The following is a 27,642-nucleotide window of genomic DNA, read 5'->3' on the forward strand; positions in this document are numbered from 1 at the left end:
TAATGGATATGAAGCATATACATAAAAAATGTTGTTGTTTGTATGTGGTTTCAAAACAAACAACTCAATATGCTTTCTTTGGGACACTTACTAGTAGAATGCACACCAAGGAATGTTATCTTCCAGTATTGAAATTTTGAGGACTTAAAGCCCAGACACCAAAACCATAGTATTGTAGGTCCCACATACTTGGATTAGTCTCGACAGAGCACATCTAATGAATATATGAAGTAGGTTGTCAACTGTCAGTGCTATTTAGACACTAACTATGTTCCTCTCCACCAACTAACCCCCAACAGCTCATTTTTGTGCCTAAAGACCAAATCAGCATTTGGTCTTTTGAATATTGCCCTATTGGAATATGAACATCCTTAAAGTGATACTAAATAAAGTTTTTTGTTAGCTATATAAACCCTTCCAGAAGGGCTGTGGTCTGATGAAGTTGGAGGACAAGAGAACAGTGCAGGGTTTTTGTATGTTTGTTTGCTTGTGGCACTGGGACTTGAAACCAGGGGGGCATTCTACCACTGAACTACATCCCTAATCCTTTCAAATTTTTTTTGAGATAGGGTCTTGCTAGGTTGCCTAGGCTGGCCTCAAACTTGTGATCCTCCTACCTCAACCTTTAGTGTTGTTAGGATTATATGCATGTGATACTACACCCTGCCAGTACAATTTTTGGTATGGAAATATTTTTAAAATAACTCCATTGGATAATAACAAGGAATGTTTGCTGCTGCATATGATGAGAGTATATTTAGTTTTCTAACAAACTGCCAAACTATCTTTCAAAGTGGCTGTACCAATTTTCATTCCTATTAGCAAGGAATGAGAGAGTTCCTGTTGCTCCACATCCTCATCAGCATGTGGTGATGTCAGTGTTCTGGATTTTAGCTGTTCTGATAGTTTTGTAGTAGCAACTCATTGTTGTTTTAATTTGAATTTTCTGATGACTTATGATGTGTACTATCTCTTCATGTTTATTTGCCATCTATACTTTGGTGAGAAGTTTGTCTAAGTCTTTAGCACATTTTTAATTGGGGTGCTTACATTTTTATTGTTGAGTTTTGAGAGGTCTTTGTATATTTTGGGTGATAGTTCTTTTTCAGATATGTCTTTTGCAAACATTTCTTCCCAGTCTGTGTCTAGTCTTCTCATTCTTTTGAATGTGTCTTTTACAGAAAAGAAAATTTTCATTTTAATGGAGTCCAGCTTATCAATTTTTTTTTATTGATTATGTCTTTGGTGTCACATCTAAAAAGCTATCACCACCCCAAGTTCATCTAAACGTTATCTTTGAGGATTTTATAGCTTTGAATTTTGCACTCTGGTCTGTGTTATAGTTTGGTTGTGAGGTGTCCCCCAAAGACTCACATGTAAGACAATGCAAGAAGGTTCAGAGGAGAAATGATTGGGTTGTGAAAGTCTTAACCCAATCAGTGAATTAACCACTTGATGGGATTAACTGGTAACTAAAGTGGTAGGGTGTGGCTGGAGGAGTTGGGAACTGGGGGCATGGCTTTGGGGTATATATTTGTATCTGGCAAGTAGAGAGCTCTCTCTCCCACCATGATGCTTAGCCTCACCTCAAGCCCTGAGAAATGCAGTTGACCTTCTATGGACTAAGACTTCTGAAACCATGAGCCCTCAAAACTTTCCTCCTCTACAATTGTGCTGGTTTGGTCCTTTAGTCACAGTAATGAAAAAGTTGACTAAAACAATTTGTGATCCATTTCAGGTTAATCTTTAGTGGATGAATGGATAAAAAAATGTGACCATTGTGTAGTGGAATTTTACTCAGCAATAAAAGAGAATAAAGTCATGGCATTTGCAGGTAAATGGATGGCATTGGAGAAGATAATGCTAAGTGAAGTTAGCCAATCCCAAAAAAAACAAATGTCAAATGTTTTCTCTGATATAAGGAGGATGACTCATAGTGGAGTAGGGAAGGGGACCATGGAATGAATAGATGAATTCTAGATAGGGCAGAGGGGTGGGAGGGAAAGGGAGGAGGCAGTGGGTTAGCAAGGATGGTGGAATGTGATAGACATCATCATCCAAAGTACATATATGAAGACACAAATTGGTGTCAAAATACTTTATACAAAGCCAGAGATTTGAAAAATTGTGCTGTATACATGTAATAAGTATTGTAATGCATTCCACTGTCCTTTATTTTTTTAATCAATAAAAAAGAATCTTAAAAAAAGAAAGAAGGGTTTAAGGTCTGTGTCAGTTTTATTTATTTAATTTTACATGGAGATGTTCAGTTGTTCCAGAACCGTTTGTTGAAAGACTATCTTTGCATCATAGCATTGCTTTTACTTCTTTGTCAAAGATCAGTTGAGTAACTTTATGTCAGTCTATTTCTGGGCTCTGTATTCTATTACTTTTATCTATTTCTCTATCCTTTCACTAATACTACATACTTGATTACTATATCTTTATAGCATGTCTTGAAGTCAGTTAGTTTCAGTGTTCCAACTTTTTCTCCTTCTTCAATATTATGTTGACTAGTCTGGGTCTTTTGCTGTTCTTTATGAGCTTTAAAATCAGTTTGTTGATAGCTATAAAATAATTTTATGTGACTTTGATTGAGATTGCACTGAATTTATAGATCAAACTGGCAAGAACTGACATCATGACAATATTGAGTCCTCTGTCCATGAACATTAATGTCTCTATTATTTAATTCTTTGATATCTTTCAACAGTTTTGTAGCTTTTCTTTTTTAAATTTTATACATGTTTTGTTATATTTATACTTAAACATCTAATTTTGGGAATGTTAACACAAATGGTATTGTGCTTTTAACTTTAAATTCCATTGCAAATATATAGAAAAGTGATTGACTTTTTCTGTATTAACCTCATATCCTGCAACCATGCTGTAATTGCTTATTAGTTTCAGAAATATTTTTGTTAATTCTTTCAGTTTTCCTGAATAGACAATCATGGCATTTATGAATAAAGAATTATTATTTCTTCTTTCCAATGTATATACATTTTATTTCCTTTTCATCTTTTTGTATTAGTTATGACTTCCAGAAAAATGTTTAAATGCAGGTGGTGAGACAGGACATCCTGGCTTATTCCTGATCTTCTGGGAAAAGCATTGATTTTCTTTTTTTCCTTTTTTTTAATTGGTGCAATATATATATATATATATATATATATATATATATACACACACACACATACACACACACACACACACTAGTGAGCTTTAAGTTTCTTACCATTAAATATGATATTAGTTGTATGTTTTCTCTGCTCTTTATTGAGTTGAGGAATTTTCTCCCTATTTGTAGGTTACTGAGAGTTTTTACATAAGTGGGTGTTGCATTTTGTCAAAGGTTTTTTGGCACCTATTGATATGATTATGTTATTTTTCTTTTTTAATTTGATGTGATAGATGACAATAATTGATGTTCAAATGTTGGATCAACTTCATATATCTGAGACAAATCTCACTTGGTTGTGTTGTATAATTCTTTTAATACCTTATTGAATTCAATTTGCTAATATTTTGTTGAAGGTTTTTACATCTATTCACAAGATATATTGATTTTGACTTCTCTTTTGTAACATCTTTGGTTTGGTATTTGGGTAGTGCTGGCTTCAATAATGAGTTAGGATATTCCTTTTGCTGCCATCTTCTGGAAGAAATTGTAAAGTTTTGGTAGAGTTGAAGAATAATTTTGTCAGGTACAGAATTTTAGGTTGGTGTTTCCTGCTCCCCCCAACAGTTCTCTTTCTATTGCTTACATGGTGTGTGAGGAGAAGTCAAATGCAATCTGACCTTTGTTCCTCTACAGGTAAGGTATTTTCCCCCTCTGGCTTCTTTAAGGATTTTTTGCTTATATTTGACTTTCTATAGTTTGAAATGATATATACATATATCATTTATATGTATAACATATAAATATATATATATCATATAATATATATATATTTTTATATATATAACATTTTTATTATTTTGGAATTTGCTTCCATTCCTTCAAGCTTTCTTGGTGTGTAGTTTTGTTTGTGGTAATACTTTGGAGAAAATTTCAGATGTCATTAATAGAGATATTTCTTTTGTCTCTTTTTCTTTTCCTTGAATTCCTTTTATGTATGTGTTATGCCTTTTGCAGTGGTCTCTCAGTTCTTGGATGTCCTCTTATTTTATTCGGTCTTTTTCTTCTTCTTCTTTTTTTTTTTTTTTGCTTTCTGGTTTTGGTGGTTTTCATCGATATATCCCTAATGTCAGAGATTTATTTCCCTTCAGCTGTATCCAATTTACCATTAAAGTCACTATAGGCATTCTTCATTTCCATACAGTATTTTTAATTCCTAACATTTCTTCTTTATTCTTTCTTAGAATTTCCATCTTTCTGCTTATATAGCCCATCTGTTCCATCATGCTATCTACTTTACCCATTAGTACAGTTGGTATCTTTATCATAGTTATTTTAAAGTCCTGATCTGATAACTCCAACCCTTCTGAGGCATCTTACTCTGACTTTGGTGCTTTCTCTCTGTCTCTTCAACTGTGTTTTTCTTTTCTTTTTAGTATGTCTTGTAAGTTTTTCTTAGTTGCCATATATGATGTACCAGGTAACAGAAACTTCTCTAAATAGGCCTTTGTAATGCAGTGGTAAGATGTGGGGAGGGGAAAGTGTTCGAGAGGCCAGTGAATAAATCTCATTTTTTTTTTGTGACCCTGAACCAAGAAGGGACTATGAAGCATGTTTTTCAGTCCACCTTTCCTCCTCCTCAGTGGGACAGAGTAGAGAGGACTGCAGTTGGGTATTCCTTTTCTGTCACACAGAAGGCAAAAGCTGTCTAGAGTGGAATATGGCCCTTTACCCCAGTTAGGCTCTGTTAAAAACATAGCAGGTTTAATTCTGCTTAAATAATTTCTCCTGAGGGTAGATCCTCTGTGAAGGAAGAATAGTGCTCTGGTATATTAAAAAATGTTTAATTTTCCCTTCCCTCAGTGGGAAGCATGAAAGAATTTTTCTCTCATACTCCTTGTGAGAATCTGATTGAACTCCTGGAGGCAAAATTTGCAGAAGTGTTTAGGGCTTGATGACTGAGTCTCCCTAGAGTTTTTAATATCTTAGACTTGTCTGCACTGAGCCTCCAGCAATTCATCAGTTATAGTTCAGGTTTCCCTACCTTGGCAGTGCTTCCTACAGTTTATGCTTGTGGATTTCTGCTCTGGCTTGCCAAGATTTTCTGCATTTGCCTGTCAGTATCTCTAGTTTTGGGAGCAGTGGTTTTTCTTGCAACTCCACATTTATGATGGGTTTAAAGAGAGTGGTTGTTTTTTCCCCCATTTTTTTTTTAAAAAAAATGTTTTTAGGATGAAATGACGACTTCCAGATTTTTATATGCTGAACTACAAACCAGCAGTCCCCTAGTAATTTTTTTTTTTTAATTCATAGACTGTTTCTTCCATCGTAGTCTAAATAGAAAAGTTTTATATGACCTTATAATAGTTATCTTTGGAATCATTTGCAAATTCATGTCACACAAATATATGCAAAGCATGTCACCCTCTTTGAGTTTTTACTCATTTTCCCTCTCATATGCTGGTCACACCTGCTGTTGGTTCTATGTGTGCACATCTTGCATTGACACTTTCCTTTTCATATCCGCATTGGCTGCTTTATTCTTACTCTAAAGTACTATGGTATCCTAATAGGTCTTCTTGCTTTTAGTTTCCTCATTCCCAACATTGCAACCAGATTAAACTCCTTAAAACTTTACTTTTATCATATACGTTTTCTACAAAAACTTTGTTTCCTTTTTAGAAGACAGTCAAAATTTCTAAGCCCAACATTCAAGGTAGTCTAGGTTCAGACCCAGGGCATTTATTAAGCTGTTCTTTCTCAGTGCAACCCCCACTTTATAGTCAACCCAGTGAGGCTGGGCCACTACTCTATAGGCTACATTTCTGCTCTGACACCTGGATCCCTGTTGAGTCTGTTATTGGGGGTGCTAGAAGGGGATTGGAGGCCTGGAAGGTAGAAGGGACTTGCTGCTGCTCTTGTTTCTTGTGTGATTATTTTCCTGGGAGTATAACTCCCGCCTCATTTTTTCACATTGGTGGCCCCAGTTCCTTCCAGCTTGCCATTGCTTCCGCACTTCAGTCTCACTGAATCCCCTCAGAGAATCTAGCTCCAGCCCCTCCTTGGAGGTTTGGGTTCTAGATACATAAATCTCTTCCTTTAAGCTATTAAATTTCAAAACTCTTTCTTCCCGTTGTTCTCCAGCTGTAGGGGTGATAGTGTTTCCTGTGGGTGCTACCTCCACGATATCTTAGAATTTTCTTTTTACTCTTTCAAGTCCTTACTTAACAACTTTATACTTAGTTAATAATTCCTTATATTGAATTTTCTTTGATGAAATGGTGTGGTTTTTGCCTCTTCATTGGGCCCTCAGTGATACCGATATAGGCACTACTGAGCCACAGCCACAACTGTTTAAATTCCATTTCCCAAACTAGACCTTCTGTTTCAGTTGAGAAAAGTCTATTCTTTTCATGGATTCCTATGTGAGTATTTCCTTTTCTCAACTTTGAAAGCTTGCCTATATCTTCCACAACTTAAGAAAGCTATCCAACTTCTGCCAATCTGAATCTGCAGTTGGGTATTCCTCTTCCGTCAGAAGGCAAGCTATCTAGAGTGGAATATTGTCCTTCTAAAGCCCAGTTGAAATCCATCCCTGGACTTTTCTGAAATGTGATCTCTTACCTTTCTAGTACACAGTGATGTCTCCTAGGCATGGATAAGTCATTTAACAGTCCCATACTCCCATCCTCCCCACGCCCATCCCCCCTCACTAACTTACAGATAGGTTGTGTTCTACTGGTTTGCTTGTAAGTCAGTTGTTTAGAAGTTCAGGTGTATTTTCCTGTAGAAATAACTTTAAACATGGTGGCTAAGGCAATAAATGGTACATATATTTCAAACTGCTTCGTGAGTCCATTTAACTCACGATGGAACCAAATTCTAAAGATTCAGGAATGGAATCTAACAAAAATACGTATCATTTTTTGGGGAAAAGTTTGACACAGAATCCTGTCCTTTATGGTCCCTGCCCATAAGAATAGGACATCCTTGGGTATATGAAGACTCAGCAGTGGGAGTTCCTACCAAATCTTCTTAGGGAGAGAGAGTTGAAAGCTGTGGTGGCAGGGCCTCCTTGGATGCTCATTTGTTTGCGTGCTGAGTCTTTAAGTCAGGGACTACCTGGACCATGTGGAGGTCAGCACTTTCCTAAGTGGTTCTTCCTTCCAAACCTTCCAAAAGGGCAATACTGTACCTTGTATTGCATTTTTACACAGTACTGAGGCCCAGTTTCCCCAAAATATGTCTCCTGATACTAGGCTATTTCTGAAAAAGATGATCTGGTACTCTGACTCTTCTTATAGTCTGCCTACTGAAAATGAATGCAGTCAAACCTGTTTGCTGTACATGTAGCACCATTAAAAATAAGGTTCGAATGTATACTTAAATAACAACAACAACCTTTCAAACCTTTACTAAGTGGAAAAGGGAAAGAGGACAGGAGTTGTCCTCAGCTGGAACTTCCTTCTAAAAAGCTGATACTTATTGGTCAACTTCATAGTATAGTAGAAGCATGATGGCCCAGTGATCAGTCAGACCTGCACTGAAAGTCCAGTTCCATAACTTTCCAACATGAAACATGAGGAAATTTGCTTAATTATTTACAGCTCAGGTTCCTCGTTTATAACATGGTGATAATAATATTAACCATGGAATGATTTTTGAGGAATAAAAGAGATAACAAATAAGATATCTAGTGTGGAGTTTGGCATATAATAGGTATTTTATATAGTCAGTAAATGTTAATTCCTTTTCCTTTCCTTTTAGAAATAAACTTATTTGTAACTTGAGTGCGAGAAGACATATTCAGGCTGTCTCTCCCTCTAGAGATGGCCTGCATTCTCCCTTGAATGTGTATCTACTTTCCTAAATAAACCTGTCTGTGTCTCTGAAAAGAAGGAGAAGGAGGAGGAAGAGGAAATATCCACTGTTGCTGTGAACTGTGAGCCAAGGTCTGAAAAGTGGACAAAGTAACTTGCATCAAAGCAGGAGATTTTGAGGATACACATTCTATTCTGTGAGCCTTAAATAATAACTCACAAGGAGTTGCAAAAAAACTATATGCAAATTTTTTATGCAGGAATACTGTCTATACATATTATATTATCTCAGAGTAATTCTTGTCTGAAATAATATTTACCAAATAACAAGAATGCAATAATTCTTGGACAATGAAAATTTGTTTGCTTCTAGGTAGAGTACTCTTTACATACATTCCCCTGAAATTGGTTCTTATCAGAATGGGTTTTTTGAAAAATAAAAGATAGTATTCTTTAAAAAATCAATTTAAACCATAACAACATTGTTTTTCTTTTTTAAAAAATTTATTTATTCTAATTAGGTATATATGACAGAGGAATGCATTTTCTTTCATTGTACGCAATTGCAGCACAATTTTTTATTTCTCTGGTTGTACATGATGTGGCATTGCACCATATGTGCAGTCATACATGTACCACCAACTTTCCTGCCCCCATACCCGCTTCCCTCCTCTATCCTCCATCCCCTATGCCCAATCAAAGTTCCTCCATTCTCCCAATACCCCCAGACCCCATTATGGGTCGGCATCCACTGATTAGAGAGAACATTTGGCCTTTGGTTTTTTGGGATTGGCTTACTTCACTTAGCATGATATTCTCCAACTCCATCCATTTACCTGCAAATGCCATAATTCTATTCTCCTTTAATGCCGAGTAATATTCCATTGTGTATATATACCACAGTTTCTTTATCCATTCATTTATTGAAGGGCATTTAAGTTGCTTCCACAGCTTAGCTATTGTGAATTGAGTTGCTACAAACATTGATGTGGCTGCATTACTATAATATGCTGATTTTAAGTCCTTTGAGTATAGACTGAGGAGTGGAATAAGTGGGTCAACTGGTGGTTCCATTCCAAGTTTTCTAAGGATTCTTCATACTGCTTTCCAGAGTGGTTGCACCATTTTTCAGTCCCACCAGCAATGTATGAGTGTTCCTTTTCCCCCGTATCCTCACCAACACTTATTGTTGTTTGTATTCTTGACAACTAGCATTCTGACTGGTATGAGATGAAATCTTAGAGTAGTTTTGATTTTCATTTCTCTAATTACTAGAGATATTGAACATTTTTTTTTTGTATATTTGTTGATTGATTGTATATCATCTTCTGAGAAGTGTCTGTTCAACTCCTTAGCCCACTTATTAATTGGGTTGTTGTTTTTTTTTTTGGTATTAAGTTTTTTGAGTTCTTTATATATCCTGGGATTAGTGCTCTTCTGATGTGCATGTGGCAAAAATTTGCTCTCAAAATATAGGCTGTCTCTTTACCTCATTGATTGTTTCTTTTCTGAGAAGAAGATTTTTAGTTTGAACCCATCCATTTATTGATTCTTGATTTTATTTCTTGCACTTTAGGAGTCTTGTTAAGGAAGTTGGGGCCTAATCCGATGTGATGAAGATTTGGGCCTACTTTGTCTTCTATTTGGCACAGGGTCTCTGGCCTAATTCCTAGCTCCTTGATCCACTATGAGTTGAATTTTGTGCATGGTGAGAGAGAGGGGTTTAGTTGCATATGGATTTTTTCCTTTTGCCGCATATGGATTTCCAGTTTTCCCAGCACCATTTGTTGAAGAGGCTATCTTTTCTCCAATGTATGTTTTTTGCACCTTTGTCTAGTATGAGATAACCGTATTTATGTGGGTTTGTCTCTGTGTCTTCTATTCTTTACCATTGTCTACATATCTATTTTGGTGCCAATACCATTCTGTTCTTGTTACTATAGCTTTGTAGTATAGTTTAAGATCTGGTGTGTGATGCCTCCTGGTTCACTCTCCTTGCTAAGGATTGCTTTGGCTATTCTGGGTCTCTTATTTTTCCAAATGGATTTCATGATTACTTTTTCTATATCTATAAGGAATGATGTTGGGATTTTAATTGGAATCACATTGAATTTGTTTATCGCTTTGGGTAGGATCGCAATTTTGATAATATTAATTTTGCCTATTTAATGCCATGGGAGATCTTTCCATCTTCTAAGGACTTCTTCAATTTCTTTCTTAGTGTTCTGTAGTTTTCATTGTAGAGGTCTCTCACCTCTTTTGTTAAATTGATTCCCAAGTATTTTATTTTTCTTGAGACTATTATGAATGGAGTAGTTTTCCTAATTTCTTTCAGTTGATTCATCACTGAGGTATAGAAATGCATTTGATTTATGGATATTAATTTATATCCTGCTACTTTGCTGAATTCATTTATTTTTGTTGAGAGAGAGAGAGAGAGAGAGAGAGAGAGAGAGAGAGAGAGAGAGAAAGAATTTTTAAAAAATATTTATTTATTTATTTTAGTTTTCGGCAGACACATCTTTATTTGTATGTGGTGCCGAGGATCAAAGCCCGGCCGCACGCATGCCAGGCAAGTGCGCTACCGCTTGAGCCACATCCCCAGCCCCTGAATTCATTTATTAATTCTAGAAGTTTTCTGGTAAAGTTTTTTTGGATCTTCTAAGTATAGAATCATGTCATCAGCAAATAATGATAGTTTGTGTTCTTCTTTCCCTTTAATTTCTTTCATCTGTCTAATTGCTATGGCTAGAGTTTCAAGAACTATGTTGAATAGAACTGGTGAAAGAGAGCATCCCTTTCTTGTTCCTATTTTTAGAGGAATGCTTCTGATTTTTTTTTATATTTAGAATGATGCTGGCCTTGGGTTTAGCATAGATAGCTTTTAAAACATTGATGTATGTTTGTACTATTTCTAGTTTTTCTAGTGTTTTGAACATGAAAGTGTACTATATTTTGTCAAATGCTCTCTCTGCATCAAATGATATTATCATATGATTCTTGTTTTTAAAGTCTATTGATGTGATGAATTACATTTATTGATTTTCATTATGTTGAACCAAACTTGCATCCCTGAGATGAACTCCACTTGATCATGGTGCACTATTTTTTAAAATATATTTTTATATGCAGTTTGCCAGAATTTTACTGAGAATTTTTGCATCAATGATCATCAGGGATAGTGGTCTAAAATTTTCTTTCCTTGATGTGTCTCTGCCTGGTTTTGGTATCAGGATGATACTAGCTTCATAGAATGGGTTTGGAAAGGTTCCCTCCTTTTCTGTTTCAAGGAATAATTTGAGGGGTATTGGTATTAATTCTTATTTGTATGTTTTGTAGAACTCAGTTGTGAATCTGTCTGGTCCTGGGCTTTTCTTGGTTGGTAGGCTTTTGATGGTGTCTTCTATTTCCTTGCTTGAAATTGATCTGTTTAAATTATGTATGTCCTCCTGGTTCAGTTTGGGTAAGTCATATGCCTCTAGAAATTTTCCAGTTTCTTTGAGGTTTTCTATTTACTAGAGTATAAATTTTCAAAATAATTTCTAACTATCTTCTATATTTCAATAGTGTCTATCGTGATATTTCCTTTTTCATCATGAATTTTAGTAATTTGAGTTTTCTTTCTCCTTTTTGTCAGGGTAGCTAAGGGTTTGTCAATTTTATTTATTTTTTATAAAACCAACTTTTTGTTTTGTCAATTTTTTGAATTGTTTCTTTTGTTTCAATTTTACTGATTTCTGTGCTGATTTTCATTATTTCCTGTCTTCTACTACTTTTAGTGTTGGTTTGTTCTTTTTTTTCTAGGGATTTGATATATAATGTCAGGTGTTTTACTTGTTGATTTTTTATTCTTTCAAATGAATGAGTTTAATGCAATGAACTTTCCTCTTAGCACTGCTGTCATAGTGTCCCAGAGATTTTGATAAGTTGTATCAGAGTTCTTATTTAACTCTAAGAATTTTTTATCTTCTCCCTGATGTCTTCTGTTATCCATACATCATTTAATGGTGTATTATTTAGTCTCTAGGTGTTGGAGTAGCTTCTATTTCTTATTTTATCATTGATTTCTAATTTCATTTCACTGTAGTCACATAGAATGCAGAGTAGTATCTCTATTTTTTTTGTATTTGTTGTTTTGTGGCATAACATATGGTCTATTTTGGAGAAGGATCCATGTGCTGCTGAGAAAAAAGTGTATTCACTGGTTGATGGATAAAATATTCTATATATGTTTGTTAAATTATTAAATTAAATAGTCTAAATTATTGATTGTTTTATTGAGTTTTATAGTTTCTTTGTTTGGCTTTTGTTTGGAAGATCTATCCAGTGGTGAGAGAGGTATATTAAAGTCACCCAGTGTTATTGTATTGTGGTCTATTTGATTCTTGTAGTTGAGAAGGCTTTGTTTGATATACATAGATGCCCCATTGTTTGGGGCATAGATATTTATGATTGTTGTGTCTTGTTGATGTGTGAATCCCTTAAGCAGTATGAAATGTCCTTCTTTATCCCTTTTCACTAGCTTTGGTTTGAAGTCCACTTTATCTATATGAGGATAGAAACCCCTACTTGTTTATGTGGTCCATGCAAGCGGTATTTTTTTCCTCACCCTTTTACCTTCAGTCTGTGGATTTTTCCTGTGAGATGAGTATCTTGAAGGAAGCATATTGTTGTGTCTTTTTTTTAAAAATCCAATCTGCTAGTCTGTATCTTTTAATTGATGAGTTTAGGCCATTGACATTCATGGTTATTATTGAGACATGATTTGTATTCCCAGTCATTCTGCTTTATTTTTGGTTTTTACCTTGACTTGGTTTCTCCTTTGATTGGCATTTTCTTCAGTGTAGTTCATCCCTTTGCATATTTTTCTTGGTGTTTTTAATTTCCTCCTCTGGAATATTTCGCCAACAATTTCTGTAGTGCAGGCTTTCTGGTTGTATATTCTTTTAACTTTTGCTTATCATGGAACATTTTTTATTTCATTATCAAAATCTAATTCTTAGTTTTGCTGGGTATAAGATTCTTTTTCTTATACCATTTCCTTTTTCTTTCAGAGGTTGGTATATGTTGTTCCAGGATCTCCTGGCTTTGAGGGTCTGGGTTGAAAAAAATCTGCTGAGATCCAAATTGGTCTTCCCCTATATGTGATCTGTTCTCGCTCATGGCCTTTAAAATTCTATCTCTATTCTGTATGCTAGGCATTTTCATTATAATATGTCTTGGTGTAGATCTGTTGTAATTTTGTCCATTTGGTGTCCTGTAAGCCTCTTGTATTTGATTTCCCAATTCATTCCTCATGTTTGGGAAATTTTCTGATATTATTTTATTGAAGAGATTGTGCATTCCTTTGGTTTGAATCTCTGTGCTTTCCTCTATCCCAATAAGACTTTTTTTAAAAAATTTTTTATTGTTGGTTGTTCAAAACATTACAAATTTCTTGACATATCATATTCCACACTTTGATTCAAGTGGGTTATGAACTCCCACCTTCACCCCATACACAGATTGCAGAATCACATCAGTTACACATCCATTGATTTACATATTGCCATACTAGTGTCTGTTGTGCTCCGCTGACTTTCCCATCCTCCACCATCCCCCCTCCCCTCCTCTCCCCTCCCCTCCCCTCCTCTCTCTCTACCCCCTCCACTGTATAACCCTGAGGGTCTCCTTCCATTTCCATGCAATTTCCCTTCTCTCTCCCTTTCCCTCCCACCTCTCATCCCTGTTTAATGTTAATCTTCTTCTCATGCTCTTCGTCCCTACTCTGTTCTTAGTTACTCTCCTTATATCAAAGAAGACATTTGGCATTTGTTTTTTAGGGATTGGCTAGCTTCACTTAGCATAATCTGCTCTAATGCCATCCATTTCCCTGCAAATTCTATGATTTTGTCATTTTTTAATGCAGAGTAATACTCCATTGTGTATAAATGCCACATTTTTTTTTATCCATTCGTCTATTGAAGGGCATCTAGGTTGGTTCCACAGTCTTGCTATTGTGAATTGTGCTGCTATGAACATTGATGTAGCAGTGTCCCTGTAGCATGCTCTTTTTAGGTCTTTAGGGAATAGACCAAGAAGGGGGAATAGCTGGGTCAAATGGTGGCTCCATTCCCAGCTTTCCAAGAAATCTCCATACTGCTTTCCAAATTGGCTGCACCAATTTGCAGTCCCACCAGCAATGTACAAGTGTACCCTTTTCCCCACATCCTCGCCAGCACTTGTTGTTGTTTGACTTCATAATGGCTGCCAATCTTACTGGAGTGAGATGGTATCTTAGGGTGGTTTTGATTTGCATTTCTCTGACAGCTAGAGATGGTGAGCATTTCTTCATGTACTTGTTGATTGACTGTATGTCCTCCTCTGAGAAGTGTCTGTTCAGGTCCTTGGCCCATTTGTTGATTGGGTTGTTTGTTCTCTTATTGTCTAATTTTTTGAGTTCTTTGTATACTCTGGATATTAGGGCTCTATCTGAAGTGTGAGGAGTAAAGATTTGTTCCCAGGGTGTAGGCTCCCTATTTACCTCTCTTATTGTTTCTTTTGCTGAGAAAAACCTTTTTAGTTTGAGTAAGTCCCATTTGTTGATTCTAGTTATTAACTTTTGTGCTATGGGTGTCCTATTGAGGAATTTGCAGACCGACCCCACCGAATGTAGATCGTAGCCAACTTTTTCTCCTATCAGACGGCGTGTCTCTGATTTGATATCAAGCTCCTTGATCCATTTTGAATTAACTTTTGTGCATGGCGAGAGAAAGGGATTCAGTTTCATTTTGTTGCATATGGATTTCCAGTTTTCCCAGCACCATTTGTTGAAGATGCTATCCTTCCTCCATTGCATGATTTTAGCCCCTTTATCAAATATAAGACAGTTGTAGTTTTGTGGATTGGTTTCTGTGTCCTCTATTCTGTACCATTGGTCCACCCGCCTGTTTTGGTACCAGTACCATGCTGTTTTTGTTACTATTGCTCTGTAGTATAGTTTGAAGTCTGGTATCGCTATACCGCCTGATTCACACTTCCTGCTTAGCACTGTTTTTGCTATTCTGGGTCTTTTATTTTTCCATATGAATTTCATGATTGCTTTCTCTATTTCTACAAGAAATGCTGTTGGGATTTTGATTGGCATTGCATTAAACCTATAGAGAACTTTTGGTAATATCGCCATTTTGATGATGTTAGTTCTGCCTATCCATGAACAGGGTATATTTTTCCATCTTCTAAGATCTTCTTCTATTTCTCTCTTTAGGGTTCTGTAGTTTTCATTGTATAAGTCTTTCACCTCTTTTGTTAGGTTGATTCCCAAGTATTTTATTTTTTTTGAGGATATTGTGAGTGGAGTGGTTGTCCTCATTTCCATTTCAGAGGATTTGTCGCTGATATACAGGAATGCCTTTGATTTATGCGTGTTGATTTTATATCCTGCCACTTTGCTGAATTCATTTATTAGCTCTAATAGTTTCTTTGTAGACCCTTTTGGGTCTGCTAGGTATAGAATCATGTCACCTGCAAATAGTGATAATTTAAGTTCTTCTCTTCCTATTTTTATGCCTTTAATTTCAGTTAAAAAAATAAAGCTAGTTCCAATTTAACACTGCTTGTTATAACAAGTTTTAACTATCATATAGCAATTTATTTTGGATGCATCCTCTATCATTATTTTCCCAAACTATTCAGGATTTATAATAAATTTTCTTACCGCCAAAAAGCATCTCCCCAATTATATTTTTGTTCTTCCTACTCTTCTCTTTACCAAAACAAAAGCTATATCCCTTATACTCTACCTCTGAGAATCTAGAATGGATCACTCTATGAAGGCAATTGCCAATACTTTTCATATTTACAAATCCAGTTCCTCTTTGATCTAGGAATTCTTTTTTGAGAATCTGACAGTTATTCCTGTAAATACAGGAAATGAAATGTATTCATTATTCTTTTTCTTCTAACATTCAAAGACTGGCAACAACACAAGTGTTCATTTATAGAATATTGACTTGTAAATGGGGGTAAATCCACAAAATGGAATACATGATAGCTATAGAAGACGAGGAGAAACAATACTGGATAGGAACTAGGAAGAGAGCACATCTCCTCAGTGCATTTAGTGTTTTAGATGTAACTTATCACCACCAGCTTGATCCAGTTCTAGTGTGACCGAGGCACCAGATGAAAGGCCTCTTTATTGGGCAGCAGCCTCTTGGTTTCTATGACACTAGGATTAGCCCTGACTGTGTTGGCCTCACTGCCCCAAGGCCAAGTTCCTCAAATGGAGCTTCTCTGGGACTGTGGAACACCCATTTTGAAGGATGTTGCACTAGTAAGAAAAAAGCAGGCACACTTTTTTCTAAATGATTGGACTATTAGCGTAACAATTCATTTCTGATTATGTCTTTAGAATGTGTTCCAGCTAACCTTTTTTGAATATATTAATAAATGTTTTTAAGTTTACCACTCCTGAGAAGGGAGAGGCATGATGAAACTTCAGAAGAGATATTTAATTCTGTGAACTCTTACTGTTTGGGAACTAGCATTACTTGAGATTCAACATTCTTACCTAAATGACATGCCGAAATCCTAATCCTTCTTTCCAGGCTGGGAAAACATTCAATGATGCAATAGGCTATGGAGTTGCCTTAGTTTTGGGAAATATATGAAGTGTTAAAATAGCTAGGACCCTAGGGATGGTGATGCACTGGGCCAGCTGTGGACCAAGACTTATTCAAGTCTCCTGACTTTGGGACACTCGGTTTCTCAATATGAACAATGTGGAAGATAATGATTTTCTGCAAGCTCATTTCCCAAACCAGCTGGGTTTGTACATACTATTTGATACTTACTTTTTTTTTTCAAGTATGTTCGTAATTGCTCTTTGAAACATTTTTATTATTATGCTTTAAAATTCTTATCAGCTAATTCCAACATCTGGGACATCTCAAGGTTGGCCTATATACTGTCTTTTCTCATTCAAATTGAGATTTTCCTTGTTCTTGGTATGATGAGTTACTTTTGTTTTTATCCTAGACATTTGGGGCATTATGTTATAAAATTCTGGATCTTATTTAAATCTTCTCTTTTAGCAGGCTTCTTCTGATTCCCCACAAGGAGGCTCTGCCTTGTTCTATTCTCCCTGCCAAGTGGGGATGGAAGTCCAATTCGCCTTTAGCCTCCTTTAACACTTGGAGGCAGGTTTTTTTTTTTTTTTTTTCATGCTGGAGGTGGATGAGGAACTGGCTCCTCACTAGGCCACTGCTGACACCACACTGGCTAGCTAGGGAAGAGGCATCTTGTGATTGACACTGAGGAAAACAGGGAACTCACTGTCCTTGAGAGGTGATAAAAGTCCTGGCTTTCCACCCAGCCTCCTCTGATTGTACCATAGCAAGGAGAGTGAGGTGTTGGAACCATTACAAAAACAATCTGCTGTCATAATATATCTAGTTCTCATCCTTGTTTTTACTTTAAAAATCATTTTACACATACATAAAAAAGAATATAACGAACTTCTTATATTTTGACAATCTACTTTCATCTGTCTCCCCAAACTTTCTTTTTCTTATTCATCTATTTTATAGCAAATCTAAAAAATTATTTAGCAATTTGCACTACATATGGAATTTAAATTTTTCATAATCTCAATTCCATTATCATTCTTAACAATAATCTTTCATTAGTATTTGATACCAATCTTCATTCGAATGTTCTTGATTGTCAAAAAAAGCCTACTTTATAGTTCACTTTTAAAATTGTAGCTCTGGTTTGAAAAGCAAACAAACAACCTAACATACATTGCCCTCTTGGTAATTTTTGATGATCAAATTCTGTAAAAAAGACATCTAAATTTGTTGTCTAATTCTTTACTTCCTGTTTTCTCTATAATCTACTTTGATTAGGATTTTATCCTCCTAAGTTCACTAGAATCACTCAACATCAACTAAAGATGCTGTTTTCAAATTCAGTGGTTCTTTTAGTATTTACTCAGCTCTTAAGCAGTTGAAAAAACTGATGTTTTCCTCCTTCTGGAATACTTTTCATCACTTGGTTTCTGGGAAATTATGTTCAACTTCTTTTTCTGTTTTACTTGTACTCCTTACCTTCTTGATCTCCAATTTTTGAAATACTCTAAAAAGTGCTTAGTTTTTTCTTGAGTACATGCATGTCTTTCTGAGAAGATATCTAATTTTTTCACATTTATCCCAATGTTTCTCCTGACCTCCAAGCTATGTGTCAAATTAGCATATTCATTGTCTTCTTTTGGGTATCTAATAGGCATCTTAAACTTAACAACTTCAAGTTTTGACTCTAAATCAGACTGTGCTCCTCCTCAAGTCTCCCTCATATCAGTAAAGGGCACGAAAACAATGAAAGGAAAGAGAGCAATGTATTCACTTGGTTCTGTAAACTAGGGTTGTCAGTAGAGGCCTCTCTAAAGAGGTGATACTTGGGCAAAAATTAGAATGATGAGATGGATCCATTCAGGAACCAACTAGGCTAAAAACTGAGAGAAGGAAGGAGTGGAGGATAGAATGGGGAGGGGATGGGGGGGAGAGAGAGAGAGAGAAAGAGAGAGAGAGAGATATCATACTAAGAATCAATTTTTCTTTTCTTCTCCCTACATCTGATCTATTAACACATCCTATGAAATGAATCCAAAATCTGATCAATCTTCATTACTTTATTACTCCTACCTTTTTCCAAATTACCATTATTTTTCTGCAGGACCACTGCAGTAGTTTTCCAAGTAGTCTACCTTAGGAAAAGGACCTGTTTTATTTACTGATGTACACCCTGTGCTTGCAATAAATCCTGATTGATATCAATGCTAAATAAATTATTAGTGAATAAATGAAAGATTTCTCTACTTTCATGAGCTAGAATGATGTTTTATTAAGGCTCAAGGCAATTATGCTCAATAAATTCCCTTTAGTGGCCTTGTATCTTTTCTTTCTTTCTTTGGTGCTAGGGCTTGAACCCAGGGCTTTATGCATGCAAGGCATGCAACTGAGCTATATCCCCAGTGACGTTTTTCTTGATCCTTCTATTCCAGCCACACTTGTTTCCTTCATGTACTCCAAATATGCCAAGCATACTCCTATTTCATGGCTACACATGCTTATTCCTTCCAATTGGAGCATTCTTTCCCCAAACATCACCTGGTTGACTCCATCTCCTTCTAATTTCTGCTCAAATACTTTCCTCACGGACTAGCCTTCCCTGACAACTTTAGAATGTCAACTTCACTCACTACTCTTTGTTTTGACTATGATTTTTTTTTCTTTAGAAACTTTATATCACTGCAGGACATTTATTATTAATTTACATCTTTATTGCCTAGTATATTCATTAGATCCTTGAGGCATCCATTTATGCAACTTGAGCTGAAGAATAATGCTGAATGAAAAGATGTATTGATTCAATGATTATAACCTTCTTATCTTGAAGAGGAAAACATTAAGAATCATAGAGATGAGGTTGCTTGCTAATTTAGTGATGGACCTGGGACTCTGCTTCTGTCCTTTGGCACCCCAGTCCAGATCAAATTTGTCTACAAGACACTGTCACAAGGCTCTATAAAACTTCTACTAATCCCATTCCCTGCCCATTACAAATGCAGAGCTTGCTGTATGTTTTTCTCATCTTTCACAATAATTTAAGCTGGCTGGCACTTCCCAGGATTTCCCAAAGCGGAGAGGAGGAGCAGAACACCTCTGCTGGTTTCTCCTTTGAAATGGAGACTTTGCAACGTCAGCTGCTGTGCCATTGTTGGACAACAATATGTGTCTCAGAGGCAAGGAAAAGTTCCCACACTCAGTGCTTACCAGACGCCTGGCTGGTAGGCCCTGGTCTCCCCATTACTCCTGGGTTCCTTGTTTCTTTTTCCTCTTTCTTTGTTATGTCATCTATTCATGACTGGGGCAAGATGCCATGCTATTCTTTCTTAACTCTGGATTGGTTTGTTATTAGCTATTCTCCTTGGGTGCCCTATTCATAAAAACCAAACCACCCCCAGTTGCAGTAGGTGAACTACGTGGAAAAGTTCAAGGCACATTTTTCCTGCTTGGTTTGTACGTTTCCTGTGATTCAGCAATCTTCAGAGGGAGCTCTTCATCATATTAACCTGTATCTGTGGGTTCAAGGAGGCTAAGTCCACTCCAAATATTGTGGATGTTCTCAGGGAATACTAAAGCTAAGTTACAGCAAAAGTCTGTTGCAGCAAAGTTAGTCTTTGTTGTGCATTTGTCTGGCCAATCTATGATTCTAAGAGTTCTAAAAATGGAAATGTTCTCATGGTAAAAGCAAGTTGATAGAGAAGGTTCAATACATGGTGCTCAGGTCACTTAAAGTTAAACTTTAATTTTTCTCCAGGTGTCTTTCTTCTTTGCACCACTAAGTTACCCTGCTTTCTGGACATCAGTTTCCCCATCCCATAAGAGGAGTTGAGAGTAGCAACCAGCCTGATAAAATCTGGTGTTTTGTATTGTGCTTTTAGCTATTTTTAGTAAGGAGCTAAATCTAGGCAGAGCACCATTTCATCTGCAGAGCTTAAGTGTAGGATGTTGGGAAGCAGGACTCTGTTTACAATGTGCTGGTTCTTTTGCTTGTGAAGTTAACATACTTTTCCCCCCAAGTTCAGAAGTTATATACAGATAATCACTAATTTATAATGGTTTGGTTTATAGTTTTTCAACTTTATGATGGTGTAAAAGCAGTATGCATTCACTTGAAACCATATTTTGAATTTTGGATGTTAATTTTTTCCTGGGCCTGGTGATGTCACTTGACCATGAAGGTAAACAACTGAAACTGTACAGTGAACTGTGTTGCTAAGCTATGATGTTCAGTAGGTTAAGGATATTAAATGGATTTTCAATTTGTGGGAATTTCAATTTACGGTCGATTTGTTGAGATAAATCGAGGAGCATCTATATTTGTGTATACACTTTGTGTGTGTGAATGAACTGAGTCCTGAAATGCCTTTTGAAATATTATCAGATAAAATGGAAACAGTGCAATATTACATCTTAAATTTACAAATTGTCTTATCTTTTTAAAATTTTAACTGATACATAAAATTGTCCATGTGTATGTGCTACCATGTAATGTTTTGATACAAGTATACATTGTGTAACATCCAAATTAGGGTAAACATAATAATTTCCTCCAACAATTATTATTTTGTTGTGCTGAAAACATTAAAAATGCTTTCCCCTGGCTATTAAAGAAAATAAAGTGTATCAGATTAAGTATTTTAGTCTGTAAGTATTTTAGTATTATATCTTAAATTTAAAGGTTAAGAGCACAGAATATGTGCTTTGGAGTCAGACACCTGGATTTAAACTCCTACTGTACATCTTGCATAAATTTTCTGATTTAGAAGTTTCTTTTCCTTTTTGGTCCTTTATTTTCTTATATGCAAAATAAAGTTACTAGTATTAGCAACTTCATGGAGTAAGCATGAAGGTTATATAATGTATATGTATATAAAATGTGTAAATGCTTAGTATTGTTCTGATAGATGGTAAGTGTTCACTAAATATTATCTGTAATTGTAATTATTAATGTAATACATAATGCCATAGAATCATAGATAAAATAGAATTGGTGTTTTCTAATATATCCCCTTTTCTTAGAATTTGATTAGCGCTTCCTATCCCTAATTTCGCACCTTCCCCAAAACAAACCTCTTCAAATACAATATGTTCACAGTGGTCTTTTGAAATAAATCTCTTTATTGTTCTTTTTATGGAACTCTTTTCCTGGAATTTCCTTTTTCTGGAACTCTTTTCCTAGAGAATCTTAGGAGAATCTACTATATCTTTTATTTCTCCCCTAGTTCAAGCTATTTCTGAGGATTCAGGAAGGGGAAAAGTTATTGTATGGGATTTATTCTCTCCTGTGTCCTTGTAAATAAATTAACTCCATCTAAAATGCCCATGATGGGCACTGGGACAGCAAAAGAAGTAGGAAAGAAGGTGGAGGGGAAAAGGAATATGGAAATAATAGTTTACAGGGTAGGACTGAATTTGGCCACAGGTAATAAATTCTATATAACAGTGGCTCAAACAAGATAAATCCTTACTTATTTGATGGGGAAAATGTTCTCAAGAAGGTGGGCTGGTGTTAGTGTAGAATTCTTTGGTCTTCTGTGACTAGATTCTACCATACTTTCTTTCTGTTGTCCTTGATGTGAAAGTTTTGACAATAAGTTCTCCTTAGTGTCACTGCTAGTTTTAGTCTTTATATCCACTTTCTAGGGGCATAACAAAGTAGATAAAATATAGGATCCCAGTTGAATTTGGATTTTAGATAAACAACAACTGATTTTTTACTATTAGTATGTCCCAAACTGCCTAGGATATTTTTATACTAAAGAGAATTGTTATTCATCTGAAATGCAAATTTTGTGAGGCACCTTTATTTTTACTCACTAAATCTAGCAAATTGACACAGTCTAGGCAGACAGGAGGAGGAAGGAGAAAGAGCAGAAGACCAGAGAGTAATCCCTCCCAGTTGAGGAAGGGCCTTCCACCATACATTAGTTAACTCTAGCTGCAAGAGAATAAATGCCTAGGAGATTGGCATTCTGTTAGTAAGCAAGGGGAGAATAGATACATAGATTTCTGCCAAAGATGGAAATTTGTTCCAGTGCTTTGGTCAGATGGATGAAAAGGATTGAGAATCTCATATCACTTTTAACATGTTCTCAACTGGAGACATCTTAGAATTGTCCCTTCAACCTCTCTACCAAGCTAGCAGTGTTTGATGCTACAAACTAAGAGCCTGAGGACATTGTTCATTTTTCTGGAAAACTCTTCAGATCCTTTCTGTATAGGGTAAAATAGAAATTAACTTAAAAATAAAGCATATTAAGGATTGTTTTTGGAATGTCCCTGATTTAGGGGATTGTTGAGGAGGTTTTTTGGACATACAGTTTTGGGCTTTCTGCTAAATATTGACCCATTCTGTGTAGTCTCATGATCATCTCCTGAGATATAAGTATAAAAGACAAAAAACAACCTTATAATAGTTTAAAATAAATGAACAAACTTTAATCTAATAGGAAAAAAGTTTGAGCTTTCTAATCTATGTATTCTCTTTTCTCTTGTGATAAGTCAACTAATGAAAAGATTTTCTTAAAATAATAAATTTATTGTTAATAAGTAATTTATTATTATTTTTTTTCTTTTTTTTATTGGTTGTTCAAAACATTACAAAGCTCTTGACATATCATATTTCATACATTAGATTCAAGTTGGTTATGAACTCCCAATTTTACCCCAAATACAGATTGCAGCATCACATCGGTTACACATCCACATTTTTACATAATGCCCTATTAGTAACTGTTGTATTCTGCTACCTTTCCTATCCTCTACTATCTCCCCTCCCCTCCCCTCCCATCTTCTCTCTCTACCCCATCTACTGTAATTCATTTCTCTCCTTGTTTATTTTCCCATTCCCCTCACAACCTCTTATATGTAATTTTGTATAACCATGCGGGTCTCCCTCCATTACCATGCAATTTCCCCTTTCTCTCCCTTTCCCTCGCACCTCATGTATCTGTTTAATGTTAATCTTTTCTTCCTGCTCTTCCTCCCTGCTTTGTTCTTAGTTGCTCTCATTATATCAAAGAAGACATTTGGTATTTGTTTTTTAGGGATTGGCTAGCTTCACTAAGCATAATCTGCTCTAGTGCCATCCATTTCCCTGCAAATTCCATGATTTTGCCATTTTTTAGTGCTGCGTAATACTCCATTGTGTATAAATGCCACATTTTTTTAATCCATTCATCTATTGAAGGGCATCTGGGTTGGTTCCACAGTCTAGCAGTTGTAATTGTGCTGCTATGAACATCGATGTAGCAGTATCCCTGTAGTACGCTCTTTTAAGGTCTTCAGGGAATAGTCTGAGAAGGGCAATAGCTGGGTCAAATGGTGGTTCCATTCCCAGCTTTCCCAGGAATCTCCATACTGCTTTCCAAATTGGCCACACCAGTTTGCAGTCCCACCAGCAATGTACAAGAGTACCCTTTTCCCCACATCCTCTCCAGAACTTGTTGTTGTTTGACTTCATAATGTCTGCCAATCTTACTGGAGTGAGGTGGTATCTTAGGGTGGTTTTGATTTGCATTTCTCTGACTGCTAGAGATGGTGAGCATTTTTTCATGTACTTGTTGATTGATTGTATGTCCTCCTCTGAGAAGTGTCTGTTCAGGTCTTTGGCCCATTTGTTGATTGGGTTATTTTTTTTCTTATTGTTTAATTTTTTGAGTTCTTTGTATACTCTGGATATTAGGGCTCTATCTGAAGTGTGAGGAGTAAAAATTTGTTCCCAGGATGTAGGCTCCCTATTTACCTCTCTTATTGTTTCTCTTGCTGAGAAAAAACTTTTCAGTTTAAGTAAGTCCCATTTGTTGATTCTAGTTATAAACTTTTGTGCTATGGGTGTCCTATTAAGGAATTTGGAGCCCGACCCCACAATATGTAGATCGGAGCCAACTTTTTCTTCTATCAAATGCAGAGTCTCTGATTTGATATCTAGCTCCTTGATCCACTTTGAGTTAACTTTTGTGCATGGCGAGAGGAGGGGATTCAGTTTCATTTTGTTGCATATGGATTTCCAGTTTTCCCAACACCATTTGTTGAAGATGCTATCCTTCCTCCATTGCATGATTTTAGCTCCTTTATCAAATATAAGATAGTTGTAGCTTTGTGGATTAGTCTCTGTGTCCTCTATTCTGTACCATTGGTCCACCCGCCTGTTTTGGTACCAGTACCATGCTGTTTTTGTTACTATTGCTCTGTAATATAGTTTGAAATCTGGTATCGCTATACCGCCTGATTCACACTTCCTGCTTAGAATTGCTTTTGCTATTCTGGGTCTTTTATTTTTTCATATGAATTTCATGATTGCTTTATCTATTTCTACAAGAAATGCCATTGGGATTTTGATTGGCATTGCATTAAACCTATAGAGAACTTTTGGTAATATCGCCATTTTGATGATGTTAGTTCTGCCTATCCATGAACAGGGTATATTTCTCCATCTTGTAAGATCTTCTTCTACTTCTCTTTTTAGGGTTTTGTAGTTTTCATTGTATAAATCTTTCACCTCTTTTGTTAGGTTGATTCCCAAGTATTTTATTTTTTTTTTGAGGATATTGTGAATGGAGTGTTTTTCCTCATTTCCGTTTCAGAAGTTTTGTCGCTGATATACAGAAATGCCTTTGATTTATGCGTGTTGATTTTATATCCTGCCACTTTGCTGAATTCATTTATTAGTTCTAGTAGTTTTTTTGTAGACCCTTTTGGGTCTTCTAAGTATAGAATCATGTCATCTGCAAATAGTGATAATTTAAGTTCTTCCTTTCCTATTTTTATGCCTTTAATTTCTTTCATCTGTCTAATTGCTCTGGCCAGTGTTTCGAGAACTATATTGAATAGAAGTGGTGATAGAGGGCATCCCTGTCTTGTTCCAGATTTTAGGGGGAATGCCTTCAATTTTTCTCCATTGAGAATGATGCTAGCCTGAGGCTTAGCATAGATAGCTTTTACAATGTCGAGTTAAGTTCCTGTTATCCCTAGTTTTTCTAAAATTTTGAACATAAAGGGATGCTGTACTTTGTCGAATGCTTTTTCTGCGTCTATTGAGATGATCATATGGTTCTTATCTTTAAGTCTATTGATGTGGTGAATAACATTTATTGATTTCCGTATATTGAACCATCCTTGCATCCCAGGGATGAATCCTACTTGATCATGGTGCACAATTTTTTTGATGTGCCTTTGTATCCGATTCGCCAGAATTTTATTGAGGATTTTTGCATCTAGGTTCATCAGAGATATTGGTCTGTAGTTTTCTTTCTTTCAGGTGTCTTTGTCTGGTTTCGGAATCAGGGTGATGTTGGCCTCATAGAATGAATTTGGCAGAGCTCCCTCTTTTTCTATTTCCTGAAATAACTTGAAAAGTATTGGTATTAATTCTTCCTTAAAGGTTTTGTAAAACTCCGCTGTATACCCATCTGGTCGTGGGCTTTTCTTGGTTGGAAGTCTTTTGATTGCTTCTTCTATTTCATCTATTGATAGTGGTCTGTTTAAGTTGTGAGTATCCTCCTGACTCAGTCTGGGCAAATCATATGACTTAAGGAATTTATCGATGTCTTCACTATCTTCTATTTTATTGGAATATAGGTTTTCAAAATAATTTCTAATTGTCTTCTGTATTTCTGTAGCGTCTGTTGTGATATTTCCTTTTTCATCCCGTATGTTAGTAATTTGAGTTCTCTCTCTTCTTCTCTTCATTAGCATGGCTAAGGGTCTGTCGATCTTATTTATTTTTTCAAAGAACCAACTTTTAGTTTTGTTAATTTTTTCAATAGTTTCTTTTGTTTCAATTTCGTTGATTTCCACTCTGATTTTAATTATTTCTTGCCTTCTGCTACATTTGCTGTTGTTTTGCTCTTCCTTTTCTAGGGCTTTGAGATGAAGTGTCAGCTCATTTATTTGTTGGTTTTTCCTTTTTTTGAGGAATGACCTCCAGGCGATGAATTTCCCTCTTAAAACTGCTTTCATTGTGTCCCATAGATTCCGATATGTTGTGTCTGTATTTTCATTTATCTCTAAGAATTTTTTGATTTCCTCCTTTATGTCTTCTGTAACCCATTGATAATTCAGTAACATATTGTTCATTTTCCATGTGATGTAGGATTTTTCCTTCCTTCTTTTATCATTGATTTCCAGTTTCATTCCATTATGATCAGATAAAATGCATGGCATTATCTCCACCCCTGTATATTTACTGAGGGTTGCCCTATGGCATAATATATGGTCTATTTTTGAGAAGGATCCATGTGCTGCTGAGAAAAAAGTATATCCTCTTGATGTTGGTTGATATATTCTGTATATGTCAGTTAAGTCTAGGTTGTTGATTGTGATATTGAGTTCTATAGTTTCTTTATTCAATTTTTGTTTGGAGGATCTGTCAAATGGTGAGAGAGGTGTGTTGAAGTCACCCATAATTATTGTGTTGTGGTCTATTTGATTCTTGAACTTGAGGAGAATTTGTTTTATGAACGTCGCAGCACCATTATTTGGTGCATAAATATTGATAATTGTTATGTCTTGTTGGTGAATGGTTCCTTTTAACAGTATATAATGTCCTTCCTTATCCATTTTGATTAACTTAGTCTTGAAGTCGATTTTATTCTATATGAGGATGGCCACCCATGCTTGCTTACGAGGACCGTGTGCGTGGTATATTTTTTCCCAACCTTTCACCTTCACCTGTGTATGTCTTTTGCAATCAGATGTGTCTCCTGGAGGCAACATATTGTTGGATTTGTTTTTTTAATCCATGTTACCAGCCTATGTCGCTTTATTGGAGAGTTTAAGCCATTAACGTTTAGAGTTACTATTGATATATGGTTTGTACTTCCAGCCATGTTTGATTATTTATCTTCTTTTTTTAAAATTTAATTTAGTTTGTTTCTCCATGGTTAGCGTTCCCCCTGCCCTCTGTTTTTATAGAGGCACTTCCCACTGATGGTTTTGGTTATTGTTTTCATTTCTTCCTCGTGTAGTGTTTTGCTCAAGATGCTTTGCAATGCTGGTTTTCTGGCTGCAAATTCTTTTAGCTTTTGTTTATCATGAAAGATTTTTATTTCGTTGTTGTACCTGAAGCTTAATTTTGCTGGATACAGAATTCTTG

This window comes from Marmota monax, unplaced genomic scaffold (assembly GCF_021218885.2).
Source record: "Marmota monax isolate L192 unplaced genomic scaffold, Marmota_monax_Labrador192_F-V1.1 WCK01_AAM20220418_F8-fsc00126, whole genome shotgun sequence".
Lineage (NCBI taxonomy): Eukaryota > Metazoa > Chordata > Mammalia > Rodentia > Sciuridae > Marmota > Marmota monax.